Genomic DNA, 20,686 nt, shown 5'->3' on the forward strand with positions numbered 1-20,686 from the left:
CGCAGGGGAAACTGCAAATTAAGGTGTAGCCTGGGAAGGCAAATTCCATATCCTGTTAGAGGTGTCACTCCTCGGACCTTCATTCTCTTCAAGTAATTCCAACAAATCACTAAACACTTGTCTCTCATTCTGGGACAAGGAATCTATGATGGAAGGCTGATGATAAAGAAGTTTGAAAATGAGTTGTCTACAGAAGATACACTCACTGGCCACTTTATTAGGTACACCTGTCCAACTGTGTGTTAAGACTTAATTTCTAATCAGCCAATCACATGGCGGCAACTCAGTGCATTTAGGCATGTAGACATGGTCAAGACAATCTCCTGCAGTTCAAACCGAGCATCAGTATGGGGAAGAAAGGTGATTTGAGTGCCTTTGAACGTGGCATGATTGTTGGTGCCAGAAGGGCTGGTCTGAGTATTTCAGAAACTGCTGATCTACTGGGATTTTCACGCACAACCATCTCTAGGGTTTACAGAGAATGGTCCGAAAAAGAAAAAAAATCCAGTGAGCGGCAGTTCTGTGGCCGGAAATGCCTTGTTGATGCCAGAGGTCAGAGGAGAATGGGCAGACTGGTTCGAGCTGATAGAAAGGCAACAGTGACTCAAATTGCCACCCGTTACAACCAAGGTAGGCAGAAGAGCATCTCTGAACGCACAGTGCGTCGAACTTTGAGGCAGATGGGCTACAGCAGCAGAAGACCACACTGGGTACCACTCCTCTCAGCTAAGAACAGGAAACTGAGGCTACAATTTGCACAAGCTCATCGAAAAACGTTGCCTGGTCTGATGAGTCTCGATTTCTGCTGCGACATTCGGATGGTAGGGTCAGAATTTGGCGTAAACAACATGAAAGCATGGATCCATCCTGCCTTGTATCAACGGTTCAGGCTGGTGGTGGTGGTGTCATGGTGTGGGGAATTTTTTCTTGGCACTCTTTGGGCCCCTTGGTACCAATTGAGCATCGTTGCAACGCCACAGCCTACCTGAGTATTGTTGCTGACCATGTCCATCCCTTTATGACCACAATGTACCCAACATCTGATGGCTACTTTCAGCAGGATAATGCGCCATGTCATAAAGCTCGAATCATCTCAGATTGGTTTCTTGAACATGACAATGAGTTCACTGTACTCAAATGGCCTCCTCAGTCACCAGATCTCAATCCAATAGAGCATCTTTGGGATGTGGTGGAACGGGAGATTCGCATCAGGGATGTGCAGCCAACAAATCTGCGCCAACTGTGTGATGCCATCATGTCAATATGGTCCAAAATCTCTGAGGAATGCTTCCAGCACCTTGTTGAATCTCTGCCACGAAGAATTGAGGCAGTTCTGAAGGCAAAAGGGGGTCCAACCCGTTACTAGCATGGTGTACCTAATAAAGTGGCCAGTGAGTGTATATATCTTTTGTAAGAGTAAACTTATCCAATTTATTCATGGGGGCAAAGGACAGCCCCTTTTTAATTGTTTTTCTTCATCAGACAAGACATAATCACTAAGGTTAACAATTTGTATATTACCTGGGTTGGTGGAGTACGTGGCCGATATCATTTCCTCCTGTTGTGTCTCAGTTACCTCTTGTATGTGGGAGATCATGTTTGAAACCTCCTTGCTTTCCTCTTTTGGTTTGGACGACTTTCAGCGACCTCTTCTACTGTGCTTTCTGGGTCGCTGGCGCCTGAGGATAAAAAATCGCTAGCAGATGATTCTCCACAGGTGACAACCAGGGTAGGCCTCTTGCTGCTATGGCTCTCAAATTTATTCATATGTCCATTGCCATGATGGGACCACCTAAAAACTCTTTATCGAAATCACTCTTATCCCGTTTAAATTTTCTCTTTTTCTTTTGTATAATGTCCTTCTCAAATGAATCAATAGTCTCCTTTAGACGTTGACTTCAAAAGCACATGGGAAGCAGGCCTTCTAAAATATTCCTCTAACCTGATCAATTTATTAATTGATCATGATCGAAAATTATTGAGTAAATTGAAGGAAAGCATTACAGAGAAGGAGGTTAAAGTTAACACTCTTGATATGCAGAACATCGTTTTGCCATTCCAGCAATGTCTAAAGGAGACTATTCATGAAGAAAAACAATTATTAAAAAAGGGGCTGTCCTTAACAGGATATGGAATTTGCCTTGCCAGGCTACACCTTCATTTGCAGTTTCCCCTACGGTCAAGATTTTCTGGGAGATGGTAAGCCAAGATATTGTGAAACTTAAGCTTAAGAATCACCAAAATGAAAATCTGGGAAATAGAGAGAGAAGAGTTTTGTCACAATTAAAGGAGAACCCCTCCTTTGTTATAAAAGAAGCGAACAAAAGGGGCAATATTGTAGTATGGCTAACGGATATGTGCATAAAAGAAGCAAAGAGGCAATTAAGTAATACTGATTGCTATCAAATTTTACCATCAGATCCTACCGATGTCTTTAAGAAAAAGTTGGACCGCCTACTCTGCTCAGCAAAATCCAACCATATTTTGGATAAAAAGGAGCATATATTTCTAACTACCCACTCTCCATTGGTACCTACCTTATATTTGCTCCCAAAGATTCCTAAATCAATGAGCGAGCACCCAGGTAGGCTTATTGTAGCGGGCATTGGTGTTTTTTTTGAGAGACCTTGCATATATATAGATCATTTTTTACAGCCTCTTGTCTCTCTTCTAGATTCATACATTCAAGACACTTCCCATCTGATCCGACAACTACAAAATCTTACAATTCCTGAGCATACCTTACTAGTAACAATGGATGTCACTTCGCTGTATACCTGTATAAGTCATACGCTGGGAATTGAAGCAGTATCTTTTTTCCTGGACAAACAGATTACAGGTGACCGCAGGCATCAGTCGTTAATTTTGGATCTTCTCAAATTTGTATTATCTAATAGCTAATTTGTGTTTGATCGGACTTTTCCCAAACAGGTGTCCGGCACTGCGATGGGTGCACGCTGTGCGCCTTCTTATGCCAACCTGTTTATGGGTTGGTGGGGGGAGACGCGGGTGCGCCCGTTGCATGCTTGTAAAGCCAATGTACTACATTGGTTCAGATATATTGACGACTTGCTGATCCTATCGAAGGGATCTGAAGATGAATGTGGAGAATTTATCTCAGAGCTTAATAACACATTAAATATCTCTTTGACAGCATCATTGTCCACGACTTCATTAGAATTTCTGGACCTTGAAATCATCAAAATGGGACGTCAGATCCAAACCAAGATTTTTCGTAAGAAAACTGCAACGAACATAGTAACATAGTTATTAAGGTTGAAGGAAGACTTTCAGTCCATCTAGTTCAACCCATATCCTATCCTAACTTGCCCTAACATGTTGATCCAGAGGAAGGCAAAAAATACCTCATGTGGCAAACGGTAAGCTTCACATTGTGGAAAAAAATTCCTTCCCGACTCCAGATACGGCAATCAGACTAGCTCCCTGGATCAACGCAATATTAAGGAAACTAGTGTATATACCCTGTAATATTATACTTTTCAAGAAAGGAATCCAGTCCCTTCTTAAATTTTAGTAGGGAATCACTCATTACAACATCATATGGCAGAGAGTTCCATAGTCTCACTGCTCTTACAGTAAAGAATCCGCATCTGTGTGTATGCTTAAACCTTCTTTCCTCCAAACGTAGAGGGTGCCCCCTTGTCCCCGTCACAGGTCTGAGTAAAAAGATCTTTAGAAAGGTCTTTGTACTGTCCCCTCATATATTTATACATTATAATAAGATCACCCCTAAGCCTTCGATTTTACAAACTAAATAACCCCAAGTGTAATAACTTATCTTGGTATTGCAGACCCCCCAGTTCCCTTATAACCTTGGTCGCTCTTCTCTGCACCCGCTCCAGTTCAGCTATGTCTTTCTTATACACCGGAGGCCAGAACTGTACACAGTATTCTAAGTGTGGTCACACTAGTGACTTATATAGAAATAAAATTATGTTCTCCTCATGAGCATCTATGCCTCTTTTAATGCATCCCATTATTTTATTTGCCTTTGCAGCAGCTGCCTGACACAGGCCACTAAATGTGAGTTTGTCATCCACCCATACACCCAGGTCTTTTTCAGTGACAGTTTTGCCCGGTGTTTTACAATTAAGCACATAATTATACATCTTATTTGTTCTACCCAAGTGCATGACCTTACATTTATCCCCATTAAAGCTCATTTGCCATTTATCAGCCCAAGCTTCTACTTTACATAAATCCTCCTGTAATATAAAATTGTCCTCCTCTGTATTGAGTACCCTGCAGAGTTTAGTGTCATCTGCAAATATGGAAATTCTACTCTCTATGCTCCCTTCAAGATCATTAATAAATATGTTAAATAGAAGCGGGCCCAAAACTGACCCCTGTGGTACCCCACTGCTAACCGTGACCCAGTCCGAGTGTGCTCCATTAATAACCACCCTTTGTTTCCTATCCCTGAGCCAGCTCTTAACCCACTTACACATATTTTCCCGTATCCCCGTTGTTCTCATTTTATGTATCAACCTTTTGTGTGGCACCGTATCAAAAGCTTTTAAAAAGTCCATGTACACCACGTCCGCTGTATTCCCTGGGTCCAGTCCGGAACTTACCTCTTCATAAAAGCTTACCAGATTAGTCTGACAGGAACGGTCCCTTGTAAACCCATGTTGATATTGGGTCATGAGGTTATTCTTCAGATACTCCAGTATAGTATCTCTTAGAAAACCCTCCAGGATTTTACCCACAGTTGAGGTTAAACTTACTGGCCTATAATTTCCAAGTTCAGTTTTTGTCCCCTTTTTGAATATTGGCAATATTGTCACCACATTTGCTGTACGCCAGTCCTGTGGTACAAACCCTGTTATTGTGGAATCTTTAAAGATTAAATATAATGGTCTATCTATGACTGTACTTAATTCCTGCAGTACTCGGGGTGTATCCCATCCGGGCCCGGAGATATGTCAATTTTAGTGATTTTTAGATGCCGACGTACAGTTAGGTCCATATATATTTGGACAGAGACAGCATTTTTCTAATTTTGGTTCTAGACATTACCACAATGAATTTTAAACAAAACAATTCAGATGCAGTTGAAGTTTAGACTTTCAGCTTTCATTTGAGGGTATCCACATTAAAATTGGATGAAGAGTTTAGGAGTTTCAGCTCCTTAACATGTGCCACCCTGTTTTTAAAGGGACCAAAAGTAATTGGACAATTGACTCCAAGGCTATTCCATGGAAAGGTGTGGGCAATCCCTTCGTTATGTCATTGTCAATTAAGCAGATAAAAGGTCTGGAGTTGATTTGAGGTGTGGTGCTTGCATTTTTAAGGTTTTGCTGTGAAGGAAATATGCGGTCAAAGGAGCTCTCCATGCAGGTGAAACAAGCCATCCTTAAGCTGCAAAAACAGAAAAAAACCCATCCGAGAAATTGCTACAACATTAGGAGTGGCAAAATCTACATTTGGTACATCCTGAGAAAGAAAGCACCGGTGAACTCATCAATGCAAAAACACCTGGGCACCCACGGAAGGATGTACATAGTATTTTCGGGAAATACTGGGGCATTTTGCTCAATGAACCTAAATTTTCTCTCTGACTCCCCCAGTTTAGTTGCCCGAAGAGCGAAAAACCTAAAGGACCACCTCACTGCAAGCCATTTCAAAAGACCAACAATCAAACTGAATACGGGGAACCATGTGGTAGGGTCTTTTCCCTGTGGAGGGTGCAATATGTGTCCTTATATGGTCGCAACTGACACTATCGATCTTCCAATTTTTTCAGGGAGAATAAGCACGCGCATTTTTTCCAATTGTAAGTCCAAGAATGCAATCTATCTATTGATCTGTCCATGTCCTATGTTCTATGTGGGTCAAACAAGCCAGAAAGTCAGAGGATTCAGCAGCATACTTCAAACATTGGAAAGGCTAAGATTGATAAAGAAAAAGGTAAACCCATTACATAAGTGGCATGTCACTTCCTTGAGCATCATGGTGGTAAATCTAATGGGATACGCATTATGGCATTGAATCGGATATCAAACAACATATGAGGTGGCAATTTGACAAAAGAGCTATTACGTCGTGAATCCCGATGGATTTTAAATCTTAATAGTACTTCACCGGGTGGACTAAACAAAGAGCTTCTCTTCTTAGGTTTTTATGGGTGATGACATGAGAATTTATATATCTTTTTATTGCTCTAGTACTTTGTACATGAAAATGTCCACTTTTTAATTGTCCTGACCTGGATGCGATTTTTATCACCCCGCAAGTTTATGGACTCTGTCTGCATACCCTCTCTATATGATGAAGTTTGCCCTGGGCTTCTGGATGGCTTTCTGGAATGGACCACCTCCTTCTGACCTTATTTGGATGAATAGTGAACTCTCCAAGGTTATGGACGTAGTTTTCCCCTTCATCAAGGACTTGATGATCTATTGGCTTATAAAAAATCGTGTTACAGAATTTTAGCATTGCTTAAGCTAGTTTCACACTTGCGCCTTTTTGCGCAGCGTTTCGAGCGCACATGAATCGCATGCAAAAAACGCTTACAAACGCTTGTAAACGCTGCGTTTTTTCATCGCATCATTGTGCTCATTACGACAAAAAACGTTGCGTTTGTATGCATTTTTCCATGCGTTTCCATTTTTTATGCGCATGTTGTCACAATCACAGGAGGAAAATTCTAGAACATTTCTTGCAACAGACTCCACCAATGGGACAGCAGTGGGCTTGTGTTATGAAAATTCTTTATATAGACCCAGTTTACAGCTAAATTCTTCTCATTTCCTTGGATTTTCTCTTGACAACATGGAACTGCACTGGAAGAGTTTTCACTTCAACTTGGATCTGCACATCAGGATGGCTCAGGTTTTTGCAGTTGCTTGCCATCAACAAAGGGAGAGAGAGAGAGACAGCGAAGACGGCAGTGGCGGCGTTTGTGGATACATCCGATTATTGAACTCCGGGAGAGTCGTGGCGCGTATAACACCCTCTACAGCGAGCTCCAGGCAAACCCGGATAAATTTACTGATTACACACAGATGTCCCAACAAACCTTCAGGTATTTGCTTATTTGCTTGGTTGTGTCCAAGATGCCATCTGGAGACAGGACACTGCTCAGTCGAGCGAATCCTCCTGAGGAACTGCTCCTGGTCACATTGCGGTACGTAGTATTGCAAAAACAATGCCTGCATAATTTTCTTTGTTCTCACATGGACTATTCCAAAGCTGGCAGAATTATTGTTTGCCATGTAGTTAACCAAAGGCTGCATTTTTTTTTTTTATGCCATGAGAAAAGGCTGCATATATATTTGTATGCCTTTGTTTTTTTCTTGTGTTATGTATTTTTTGTGGTTCTAAACAATTCATATACACAAATATTAATTTTTTTTGCTTCTCTGTTTCACAGATCCCTGGCTACTGGCGAGAGCCTCTCTTTACTGCACTTCCAGTACCGTATTGGAATATCAACCTTGTCTGGAATAGTTGCGGACACCTGCCGGGCTTTGTGGGACGTTCTCTGTCCAGAATTTATGCCCCTGCCCACCTTGGAAAAGTGGTTTGAAATTGCTGAAAGATTCTGGACAGTCTGCAATTTCCCTAAGTATTTGGGTGCCGTTGATGGGAAACACATCTGTATTATAAAACCAAAAAGAACAGTCTGAGTACTATAACTATAAAAAGTACTTTTCTACAGTACTCATGGCCATTTCAGATGCAGACTGTATGTTTATTGCAGTGGACATTGGGGCATTTGGCTGTGGGAATTACTCCCAGACTTTTAAGAACTTGGACATGGGCCGGAGGTTGTATGGCAACCAATTCAATTTCTCCAGGCCACGGCCTCTTCCCAACACGAAGGTCCCCCTCAGCCCTTTGTAATGTTTGGGGATGAGGCATTCCAGATGTGCCAAAACCTGCTCAAGCCCTACTCCACCCAGGACTTGGACCACACCAAAAGAATTTTAAATTACAGGCTGACCAGGGCCGGAAGAACTGTTGAGTGTGCTTTTGGAATACTTGTCTCCAGATGGCGCATTCTCAGCACAGCCATTAATCTGAAACCTGGGATGAGGTGGTGAAGGCCTGTGTGGTTCTACATAATTTTGTCATGGTTAGAGAGCACCCGAACTTCGAACTCGATGATGCAGCTCCTAACCAATTGCCTGAATTTAATCAGCACCCTCTCAGGTCATCCGTTGAAGTTGGCCATATGAGGTACCAATTTGCGGCCTACTTCAACTCAGATGTGGGACGGGTGGAATGGCAAGATCAAATGGTGTAAACCAAGTTTTCTTTTGTGTGTATGTTAATAAAAAAACCTGTGATATCTGTACCGAGTGCACTCTGTCTTCTTACACTTCAATACAATAATCAACTGGCCCGGTGTACCAGTGAATTAATGATGCTGCGTCTTGTGCATCATGAATTTACTAGTACTCCTGACCAGGTGACTAGACACACACACAAGTTGTATGATCTTTATCATCTCTACACTTTGAGTTCAGTTTGCTTGACGGTGGAGATAATACAAATAATTTTTGTGTCACCTGGCATGATGTTAACCATAGTGATTTGGGACTGCAGTTGCGTCCCTCACTATTTATGACACTTAACGCTGTAACTATAAATATTATTTGTAGTATCATCACGGTGGCTTCAGTTTGAAAGCAGACAGTAGACATACTAAAGTTTATACAACTAATACAATACCCAGGCCTGGTGTCATGCTGAAGTGAGGATGCCAAAAGTAACGCATCCAGACTTCAGAAGGTTATCACATAGGGGCAGGAGAATACACATAAAAGGTAAACTGCAGCAGGTGTGATAGCTATGATACAAGGGCACGGTATTGTATATATGGCGTGTATTTTCCCTGTCATCTCCTCAGTTTCTCAACACACACTGAATAGAGGATGTGGTTAATTACAAGGTATATCTAGAATCACCTTGTCTTGTATCACAAAAAATTAAATGATGTTGGTAAAAACACACCATAGTCAATTAACTTTTGATGATACCTGGCAAGGTAACAATAGATACACCTTGCACTCAACAACATCCTCTCTTCAGTATGTGTAATATTAGCTGACTCGAGACTGGTGTGGAAAATACAAGTCATATAGATTTGTGTTTTTTACTACACATATCTCCAAGAATGACACAAGAAACGTGGCAGTAATGGAGCTATGTGGTGACGAAAGCGCTAAGTGTACGGCACAGTGTGTGTGTACAGTGCAGTATGTGTAGGCGGTGAAAGACACATTAATGAAACAGTATTTTGTGAAAGCTGAATTGCACATTTATTTAAAAAAAAAAAATTTTGAAGGACGTTTGTGGGAAGAGTGGGATACTTTGGGGGTGTGGAGAGACGAGGAATGGCTGGAAGTTGAGGAAGGGGTTCTAGGTGAAGGGGCGACTAAAGTAGTGGGGGAAGGGAGATCAGAGATGGAAACGGAGGCAGGTTGAGAAACATTATAAGGAGAGGGAGGACTGACAACCACCGTTTGACTGCCTTACATTGCTTTCCCGCCTGGAGATGGTGGACTGTGTCCGTGATGAGAAAAATATGGAATGTGGTTCACTTCTCTCCTGCTCAGTGGTGGCGGTGCTCCTTGAAGGAGAATATGTGGTGTCGGTTCTCCTAGAAGAAGTGTTCTTGGTGTTTCTTGTTGAAGTGGTGGCGGTGCTCCTATGAGGAGAAGTGGTAGTGTGCTCATAGTAGGAGAAGTTGTGGCGGTGCTCCTATGAGGCGAAGCGGTGGCGGTGCTCCTATGAGGCGAAGTGGTGGCAGTGCTGCTGGAATGATGAGGAATGGTGGCGGTGCTCCCATGCTGAGTTGTGGCGTTGCTCCTAGACGGAGATGTGTCCGTGCTCCGACCAGGAGAATAAGTGCTGGTGACCCAAGCTGGTTGTGCGGTGGCGGTGCGCCAAGATGTTGAATCGATGGCGGTAGTGGTGCTCCAGACAGCAGCAGCGCTTGCCATGGTGGTGGCGGGGGTGGAGTATCCAGCAGCACTCGGCATTGGTGTGGTGTCCGGCTTGGCTAGGAATGCAGGTGGCCGTGCTGTGGTATGCAGCAGAAGTCGGTACTGTAGTGAAGCGAGTCAGTGGTGGCACAGGTGGGATTGACACCAGTGAGTGCTGCACGTACTGATTCTGCTGCATAGCCTGTAAGAAAGCAGTGTTGCAGGCCTGTAACACATTCAGCTGTTGCTCAGGACTAAGGTGTTCCGCCATGCCTTGTTCAATTTTACTAAAGAAATGGTGCGCTGGTCTGTTGAGGTCGGCCTCCAGCCAGTCAAGGCGCTGGTCAACAGAGTGGATGCAGTGTTGCATGTGGGTAAAGCCGCATTCCATGAGTGAAAAACCACTTTCCACTCTGTCGAACAGCGACTTGAGGCTGGCATGAAAGGCCTCACTCAAGTGCATGAACTCGGGCAAGACAGGCCTGTCCGAGGCCCTCTGCCGCTGGCGGGTAGTGCCCGCATAACCAGTGGCAGAGACCTGGGACAGGGGAACACCTGATGGACCAGCTTCCGGGTCACCAGCTGTCCGTGTTGCTGACCTGCAAGTTGCTTCCTGGCTGTCGGATGGCTGGGACGGGTCCGAGGTCGATCGATGAAGGACCGCTCCAGGGACAGGTTGCAGGGTGCTGCTCCAGGTGCTGTGGAAAGAAAAGTAAAACATTGCTATCATGCATTTACTAGAAGCATCAGCTGTGGAATAGAAAAGCACAGGTTATTAAAAAAAATATATAATAAAAAATAAAATGCTTACGCTCTAGTGGCAAGGACCGGTCTCAGGAAAGCCAACTCGTGATGATAGCGGTACTTTATTCTGGTCTTTGCCGCTGAACCACTGCGAACCTGTCCCTCAGCACAAACATCAGTGTTGAAGCGGTCCTTCATTGAGCGCCAACGTGTGCGGACTTTGTTCACTGTACAAAAAACAAAGGAAAAATGTTATACAATGCACTGATGGCAACATCTGTATCATCTCACACACCTGAGTGAACGTGGCAAACATTCAATGCGGCATCACATAAGAATTCAATACACAATGCAGTCAGTGTTGATCCTGAGGGCACAGGTGTGTTTACTGCAAGAATATATCTTGCAACAAACACACCAGTACCTTCGGGAACAAGAGTGAAAACAGAATCAGTACAGCAGTCCAATACACAAAGCAGTCACTGTTGATCCAGAGAGCACTGGTGTGTTTGAAGCAAGAATATATTTTGCAACAAACACTCCAGTACCTTCAGGAGCAAGAATGACACCAGAATCAATACAGCAGTCCAATACACAAAACAGTCACTGTTGATCCAGAGAGCAGCTTTGTAGAGGCAGCTATAGTTACACAAAGGCAGCAAAATCCTCACCTCCCGGTCAGCTTGGGCCAGTTCTTCTTCGGATGGCGAATATTCGGATCCAGAAGACATGCTGGAATAAAAAAAAACAAAAAAACATTAGTACATAATATATTTTTAAGGACAGGCACACATATATAGATTTTATAATACTCACATTTTAGCTGCTGATGCTGTAATCCAAACTTGAGTCTTGTCTCTTGCTGGGTAGGTGTATTGTCTCTTTCAGGGTTTCTTATCTCTTGCAGACTGTCTGTAGAGTGTGGTCTGGCACTACAGACCCCTTCTTTTATGTACACTCCGCCAAAATAATGTTGCTTGTTTAGGGGGTGTATTAAACAAGTGTCTAGACATTGTTTTCTCTGAAATCGCACGCGCTTACAAAGCGCTGACATGTGCACTTCACAGCGCACATCAGCGACACCATAGACTCTAATGCTATTTTTTGCGCATTGCGTGCGCACACGCGTGCATGCGATTGTTTAACGATGTTGGGTGGAACAAAGAATGCAACATGTAGCGTCCGGCGCATCTGGTCGCACCCCTGGAAAATGCGCAGTGCATGAAAACGCTGAGGCACGCGTGCAATCGCTAGACACTGCGCCCGCCATTTTTTTTTTTTTTTCCAATAGTTTTTATTATTTTCAAAGATAAAATCCAGACAATATCGCAGTTACAAACTTTTTTGGGGTCGATACACGAAAATTTTGATACTGTACAGCCTTTCAAGTTCTGGCCCCTTATCTGAATAGATTTATATACATAAAACATATCCATACATCAAAATACATCAAAAAGAAAAAAAAAAACTCCCCCTCTCCCCCCCCCTCCCCCCTCCAAACGATTATTTTTTCTACTTTGTCACAAGTATGCAGAGTTTATATTTCGAGTACACCATCCCTGCCGCTACCTTTCCTCATCCATTGCGTTATGTGTAACTATCTGTTGGCGGACCACAGGCACCTTCAGTTTCCCAAGTGAGCCGTTTATATCCTCCAAGAGATACCACTCAGTGTATGTAAATGGCTTCATGTAGTTCACTATTTACTGGTCTGTGTGATAGCCCAACAAGAATGCTTTCCATTTTTCTATAAACGGCTTTATTCCCTTCTCTTTATTTCGTTCTGCCTCCATCCAGTCTAAGTTAATCATTGACTTGAGTTGAGTTACAATCGCGCCCACCCCCGGAATCGAGTCATTCAACCAATACCTCAAGATATTTCTTTTGACCATGACGCATATGGAATGGAACAAAATCGGTACTGCCCTTTTGCCCTCTAAACGACTCTCCTCTCTCTCCTACATAGTGGAATAGATATAACATGGGATTCAGGGGTAGATCCCTTTTCCATAAGTTATTCATCATCCTTCTCACGCTGTCCCAGACTTTCCTTACTGACGCGCACTCCCATAGCCCGTGAAATAAGTCTGTCTCTCTCCGCTTACATTTCGGGCAGTGTATTTTCCTATCCCTCATAGCAGCCGAGATCGGTATATTAAAAGCTATGATTGCTCTGTGCATAATGCGGAAGTGTGAATCTCTCCACACCTCGCTCAGTACACTCTTCCTCAAGGTCTTCCACCCATCAAGTATCTTCTCTCCTGTGTCCTCGTCTGCAATTTCCAATTGCCTTACCCATCCACCAAAAATTAGATTAGGTTCTTTCTGAATAAACACCTCCCTGTACTCCTTGTAAAGTGATGTAATCGTTGGTTTATCTATTGATTGGAATAGGAATCTATCCATTCTGTTGCTTCTTGTCTCTTCCTCCACTCGCACCCATAGCGACATTATTGACCCTTTGATTTGCCCATATTGTAATGTTTGTTCGCTTTTCAATCCATGTCTTTCTACTATCTCTTCCCTCTTCAACCACCTATGCTCCTCAGTGTGCAGCAGGTGCGCCACCCTATGAATCCCCTTACGTCTCCATTCAAGTAGTAGGCTATTATCCCCGATATTTGGAAAGGCTGGGTTTTGCCATAGCGGCAGATATTTAGAAACTCTCCATGATAAACTTAGTTTCTTCCTTAGTTCCTTCCAGGTCGCGATTGTGTCCCTGAATACCACTGTATTTTTTTATCTTAATTGGAAGTAGACCCTGCGGGGTATGCAGTAATGATATTATGTCCCACGGATGAGCGTATGCTTTTTCTATCCCTATATCTGAGTACCAACTGGTATTTTTTATCCAATCTATAATATGCCTTGCTATACACATCAGGTTGTATCCCCGTATATCTGGCATGTTCATGCCCCCCCTCTCTCTGTCCATCATAAGTGTCTGTAATTTTATGCGAGGACGTCGTCCCTTCCAAATTTTCTCATAGCCGCATTGACTCTTTTAACGTCCGTGTGCTTTAGCAGCATTGGGATTGTTTGCAACGGATAAAGCAGCTTAGAAAAACATCATTTTCAATAAATGGATTCTACCCAGCAAACTTAAGGGTAGATTCTGCCACCTTTCCAATTCTGACACTATTTTTGCTATGACCGGTGGGAAATTCAAGCTATATACCAAGTCTATTCTTCTCCCTAATCTGATACCTAAGTATTTTATGCTCGTCTTAGCTATTGGGATCTCGTTCAAGTTATCCCCTCCATGGCTCTGTCTGTCTCTGGCCCTAAGGAAGAGAATTTCACATTTAGTTTTGTTCAAAGTAAACCCTGAGAATTCCCCAAACTCTTTGAAAATTCCCAGTACCTTGGGTAAATCTCGTTCCACTTCCCCCATGTACAGAATAATGTCGTCAGCAAGTATGCTGCTTTTAGGCTTTTATGTCCAAGTTTTACCCCATCAAAACACTTCTGTTGCTCCAGGTATCGAGCCAGTGGCTCCAGCGCCAGGTCAAAGAGCAATGGTGATAATGGGCACCCCTGGCGTGTCCCCTTTTGCAGTGAGAAGGCACCCAACAAGTGACCCGGAATTTGTATTCTTGCCGTAGATTCAGTGTAAATCATTCTTATGTAGTTTCTAAACGCACCTCTCAATTCCACCTTGTCCAACACCTGGTCCAACCACCTCCATTTAACATTGTCGAACGCCTTCTCCGCATCCAGGGTCACAAGCGCCGGTCTGCCACCCCCACTCACATCCTTGACCACAGCATCTATTGCCAGTAGCGTTCTCCTGATATTTATGACTGCACTCCTGCCCTTAATAAATCCTACCTGCGCTGGGGTAATTATTGTTGGTAATACCTCCGCCAAACGATTAGCCATAAGTTTCGAGATTATCTTGATGTCTTGATTTATTAGAGATATTGGTCTAAAGGACGCTGGGTCTTCGAGGTCTTTCCCTTCCTTTGGTATTAAATTAATATAAGCTAAGTTGGAACCTTCTAAAAGTGTGTTCCCCTGTAACAATATGTTAAACCATCTTGTCAGAGTGGGTGTTATCTGTTGAGCCATTGCTTTATAGAAGTCCCCTGTGTATCCATCTGGCCCCGGTGACTTGCCTGCAGGTAGAGATTTTATGACTGCCTGTACCTCCTGTTCCGTGACATTCCCATTTAAAAGATCTAGTTGAGCTGTCATTAAAGTCGGGATATTTACTTTCTCCAGAAAATGTGTGCCCCCTTCTGTCCCTGAGCTCTTTTCAGCTCTGTATAAAATTGTTGTAATTCTGCGACTATCTCTACAGGTTTACTGACCACCGACCCATCCTTCTTTATTTTTTGAATGTTGTTCCTGTGTCTCTTCCCTCTTGCAAGGTTTGCAAGCAATTTGCCCGCCTTGTCACCAAATCTCCTCAAGTCTATGTCCCATTGTGATTTTCTCATGAGCTCTCTTTTCCATCCAGTGATCGAACTCCCTTTTTGCCTGCTTCCAGTCCTCCCTTTGCTGGTTAGAAGGGTCTCTCAAAAAACTACTATAAGTGTCACGCAATCTGTTACTTGCCTTGTCAAACTTTTCCTTCACCTGTTTCTTAAGACCCGATACTTGTCCCATTAGATGACCTCTCATGACCGCCTTTCCTGCCTCCCAGTATAGCTGTGGATTCATTCCCTCCGCTTTATTATGATATTCGTAATCTCCCCACCATTCCTGCATCACCTTCGCAAACTGTTGGTCCCTAAGCAAAAAACCTGGAAATCTCCATATATAATCAGTCCCTCTGGGGAAATTGTCGGCCATATCCAGAGCAATTGACGCATGGTCAGAGATTACTATGTCCTCTATCTTGACCTCCCTACATCTATCCAATAAGTCACTACTTGCCAGTAGATAATCAATTCTGGACCAAGTTTGGTGAGCATGTGAGTAAAAAGAGAATTCTCTCTCATTCGGGTACTCCCTTCTCCACACATCTGTCAAGTCTGAGTCCATCAGTAGTTCTGACAACAACGTTGGCTTACCCTCTTGTCTCCTGATCCCCTCTCCTATTTCCTTCCTATCTTCCGTCATGGACTGAACCATATTGAAGTCTCCTCCTACTATTGTTTTTTGGGTCTCCCTCCCTACAAATTTGTCCCGTAATTTAGTATAAAAGGCCTTCTGCTCAGTATTCGGGGTGTATATGTTATGAATGATCAATGTATCTACCGCCCCCACCAGCGTGATCTCTACCCATCTACCCTCTCGGTCTTTGTCCACTTCTTGGATTTTGTAAGCTAAATTTCTGCGTGTTAGTATGACTACCCCGGCCTTTCTTCCCTCCGATGGTGAGCCTACTACTTCGTCCACCCATAGCCTTTTCATTCTAAAAAAATCTTCCTCTTTCAAATGGGTCTCTTGTAATAGGGCCACATCCGCTTTCAATTTTTTAAGGTGTCTCAGAACCATCATCCTTTTTGTTGGTCCTCTCAACCCCTTAACATTCCACGAAATAACCCTCATGTTATTTTACCAGTATCCCTTGGTTTCCTTGTGACAAGTTGCCTCTTAGTGTTGTGTCTCTCTCTGCATTCTCGTGTGTTAACAATCAAACCCATCCCTCGACCCCCCCCCCCCCCCATAACAACTAATCTTAACCATAGGGTACCGTCTATCCTTACCCAAATCCTAACTAACTAAACAATCTACACTTAATTATGTCACTTCCCTTTTTCTGGCTTCTTTGCTCTTACCCCAACATGCTCCCCCCCCCCGATCGTTTGAAAATTAAGCCACAAAAAAAACAAACAAAAAAACGAAACAAGATTATTCCCCTCTTTTTCCCTTCTTTCTATGTGAGTATACTAAAATTGAGCACCCCCTCTCATTTGTCCTTTCAAACGAGTTTGATCTCCACTAGCTCCCCTCCTCCCTGTTGCAAAGAACCTCATCTTAGTGATGTGGATCCTCACCCACAACTGTCCTTCTGATTTTGATCACAGCCGCTGTTGCTTTGGAGACCCGCCTTGGGGGGTCTTTGCTCCTGTGGTGAACGACGGGAGTCCGCGCCGTCCTCACCCCCCAAGACCGACTCCTTCCCTCTGGGCTGGGCTGGGAATAGTAGTCCTCTTTCAATAGGTGACCGCTGGCGTTCGCTTCCTGCTTTTTCCAGTAATGTTGAGATATAATCCTTCGCTGCTTTGTGATCCTGAAAGTCTCTAGTAACACCATCCGGGCCCTTTATCTTCAAGATCGCTGGGTAGATTAGCTGGAACTGGATTTGATTCCTATAAAGTTTGGTACAGCTCTCGCTGAACAACCTTCTTCTCTTGGTCACTTCCGCAGAAAAGTCATTGAAAAGGACAATCTTGTGGCCCTGGAATGTTAATAGTTCCTTCCGCCTCTTGAACGCCCTCAGAATATCCTCTTTGTCGTTGAAATCGAGATATTTAGCTATGGCTTGTCTCGGCCTGTTCGGACCCCCTGCTGTTATTTTTCTGGGTGGGCCAACCCAGTGGGCTCTTTCCACTCTCCTTTTGGGTTCTAGACCCAGGGCTGCAGGGAGTTCATCCTCAAAGATCTTCTGTAGCTTGCTTTGTTGCGTTGTTTCCGGGAGCCCCACTAAGCGAAGATTATTCCTGCGGGACCTGTTCTCTAGGTCCTCCAGGCGGTCTAAAAGGACATGGACATTCTTTTCTAGGAGCTCAACATCACTGCATCGCTGCTCAGCATCATCTTCCACCCTGCTGACTCTGCATTCTAGTTCATCAAGTCTGGCTCCTTGCTGAGCAACATCCTTTAACCCCTTCAAAGCACTTTGTATTGCCTTATATATGAAAGTGGTCATTTCAGGAGCTAAGTATTTAACCATTTCCTGTGCCAGGATTGTATAGTCTATGTCATGAAGTCCCTTACAGTGGGATTTTATGGGGTTTTTTTGTTTAGCCTCCAAGCCTGCACGCTCCTCTCCACTTTCACTGTCACTTTCAAAGCCCCCAGCGTTTTGACTGTCTGCTGTGCCCTGTACACTTTCTTGGGGGTGTTTCTGCTTCTCCTCCTCCTCCTCTCCCCTCTCTAGCACCTCCTGGCAATCTGGGGCTTCCACACAGGGATCTTCCATACCTCCTTCTACTTGTAGCTCCTCGGCCTTTTCCTGCCCTCCATGCTGTACACTTCCTCCTTGCTCTCTCTGCTTCTCCTCTTGCAATGCAGCCGGTCCTCTCCTGCTGACAGTGAAAATGAGGATGAATGAACTCATGGAGATCAACATCCAACACTGCGGAGACACCATCACGTGTTTCTCAACGCAGTGATTCTAGAGCACTGCCCCCCATCCCTTATGGGAAATATGCAAAACAGAAGCCGCGGAGACACCATCACATGTTTCTCAACGCAAGCAATGACCAGCCAGGTCTTTCCCCGGGAAGGAACAACCACGGGAAGGGCAGTCTCCAATGAAGGAAACCACCTATGCCAAAACATGGTATCCATCCACAGACAGCATGTTTTGCATATTTCCCATAAGGGATGGGGGCAGTGCTCTAGAATCACTGCGTTGAGAAACACGTGATGGTGTCTCCGCAGTGTTGGATGTTGATCTCCATGAGTTAATGCATCCTCATTTTCAGAGTCTTTTACTAGGCATTGCTCCTACCAGCCAGTTTCCTACTCCACACTGATGAGGGGCAATACCCCGAAACAGCTGTCTGTGGATGATACCATGTTTTGGCATACGTGGTTTCCTTCATTGGAGACTGCCCTTCCCATGGTTGTTCCTTCCCGGGGAAAGACCTGGCTGGTCATTGCTTGCATTGAGAAACATGTGATGGTGTCTCCGCGGCTTCTGTTTTGCATGCTCTCCTGCTGACAGGCACTTTCACTTGTGCCTTGCGATCACTGCTTGGAGCTGGGCTTGTTCCCACCTTCCCGCTTAAGTCCGCCATCTTGGAGGCCTCCGTCGCAGCCCTCTCCTCAATATTCTTTGCAGTCCCATCGCCGCTCCGGAGCAGGTATCGTTCCATGGCTCGGTGAGTCTCCTGGGGTCCAATTCCAGCGTCCGCTCCCGTCGTCCACGGTATTGAACGGCTTCTGGGGGGTGCGTTCTGACCGGGGGCCTGTGAAGCTCACCGCAATCACTCCTCTCTAGCCAGCACCGGAAGTTAGACCGCGCCCGCCATTTTAAAGATAGGGGACTATTGCGCGTGCGACCAATAGCTCACGATGCGCTGCGCGATAAAACGCTAGTGTGAAACCAGCCTTACCGCGTTTAGATCAATTTTGTGAATTGATAGCGTGTTCTGTGATGCATTAGGATTTCGTATCAATATACTTCATTTGATCATCTCTCAGTTGGTTTGTGTTATCATGTTAGATCAACACATTGTTCCTTCTGATATGGGTCTTTCCAACAGCATTCGTGACCAAGCATTAAGTCTCCGCTACTTTGTGGCGGATCTTGCGTTGGCTCATTTTGATGAATATACTGCTTCTGGCAGCAGGCAGGTGTGAGTGCATCTGCACGCACTGTGAGGCGGAGACTCTTGGAGCAAGGCCTGGTCTCAAGGAGGGCAGCAAAGAAGCCACTTCTCTCCAGGAAAAACATCATGGACAGACTGATATTCTGCAAGAGGTACAGGGAGTGGACTGCTGAGAACTGGGGTAAAGTCATTTTCTCTGATGAATCCCCTTTTCGATTGTTTGGGTCATCTGGAAAACGGCTTATTCGGAGAAGACCAGGTGAGCGCTACCACCAGTCTTGTCTCATGCCGACTGTCAAGCATCCTGAAACCATTCATGTGTGGGGTTGCTTCTCAGCCAAGGGAATGGGCTCTCTCTCAGTCTTGCCTAAAAACACAGCCATGAATAAAGAATGGTACCAGAATGTCCTCCTAGAGCAACTTCTCCCAACCGTCCAAGAGCAGTTTGGCGATCAACAATGCCTTTTTCAACATGATGGAGCACCTTGCCATAAAGCAAAGGTGATAACTAAATGGCTCAGGGAACAAAACATAGAGATTTTGGGACCATGGCCTGGAAACTCCCCAGATCTTAATCCCATTGAGAACTTGTGGTCAATCATCAAGAGACGGGTGGACAAACAAAAACCTTCAAATTCAGACAAAATAAAAGCATTGATTTTGCAAGAATGGACTGCTATCAGTCAGGATTTGATCCAGAAGTTGATTGAGAGCATGCCAGGGAGAATTGCTGAGGTCCTGAAGAAGGGTCAACACTGCAAATATTGACTTGCTGCATTAACTCATTCTAACTGTCAATATAACCTTTTGCTACTCATAATATGATTGCAATTATATGTCTGTATGTGATAAAAACATTTGGCAAACACACATAAAAACCAGAGGCCAGCAGATCATGTGAAAATATAATATTTGTGTCATTCTCAAAACTTTTGGCCATGACTGTACATACTGGGGAAAAAGTGTGTGCACGTCAAGCCCCGCCTCTCATTATGATGTCATAATGGTTGACTATGGGATGGAGGATGTGTGATGGGTATATGGGCACTGGACTGTGGGATGGAGGATATATATGACGGGTAAATGGGCACAGGACTATGGGATGGAGAATATGTATGACGGGTATATGGGCACGGGACTATGGGATGGAGGATGTGTGATGGGTATATGGGCACTGGACTATGGGATGGAGGATATGTATGACGGGTAAATGGGCATGGGACTATGGGATGGAGAATATGTATGACGGGTATAAGGGCACGGGGCTATGGGATGGAGGATGTGTGATGGGTATATGGCACTGGACTATGGGATGGAGGGATATGTATGACGGGTATATGGGCACGGGACTATGGAATGGCGGATATGTATGATGGGTATATGGGCATTGGACTATGGGATGGAGGATATGTATGATGGGTATATGGGCAAGGGCCTATGGGATGGTGGATATGTATGATGGGTTTATGGGCCCGGGACTATGGGATGGAGGATAATTATAATTTGTTATAACTAACCACAGTTGTCATGCAT

The 20,686-nt window shown here is 44.3% G+C and overlaps 1 protein-coding gene and 1 long non-coding RNA gene across 6 annotated transcripts in view; both read left to right on the forward strand.

The window, feature by feature from the left end:
* The window catches only part of EYA3 (EYA transcriptional coactivator and phosphatase 3), a 471,672-nt gene that overhangs the window by 318,190 nt on the left and 132,796 nt on the right, over positions 1 to 20,686 (forward strand). The gene's annotated exons all lie outside the window — the stretch shown is intronic.
* Positions 3,105 to 8,323, forward strand: LOC141077727 (uncharacterized). The gene is made up of 2 exons (XR_012227598.1): positions 3,105 to 7,150; positions 7,397 to 8,323. It is a non-coding gene; the product is annotated as an uncharacterized lncRNA (long non-coding RNA).

The sequence above is a fragment of the Dendrobates tinctorius genome, unplaced genomic scaffold (assembly GCF_039654945.1).
Source record: "Dendrobates tinctorius isolate UK_male_01 unplaced genomic scaffold, ASM3965494v1 ptg000015l, whole genome shotgun sequence".
Classification (NCBI taxonomy): Eukaryota; Metazoa; Chordata; class Amphibia; order Anura; family Dendrobatidae; genus Dendrobates; species Dendrobates tinctorius.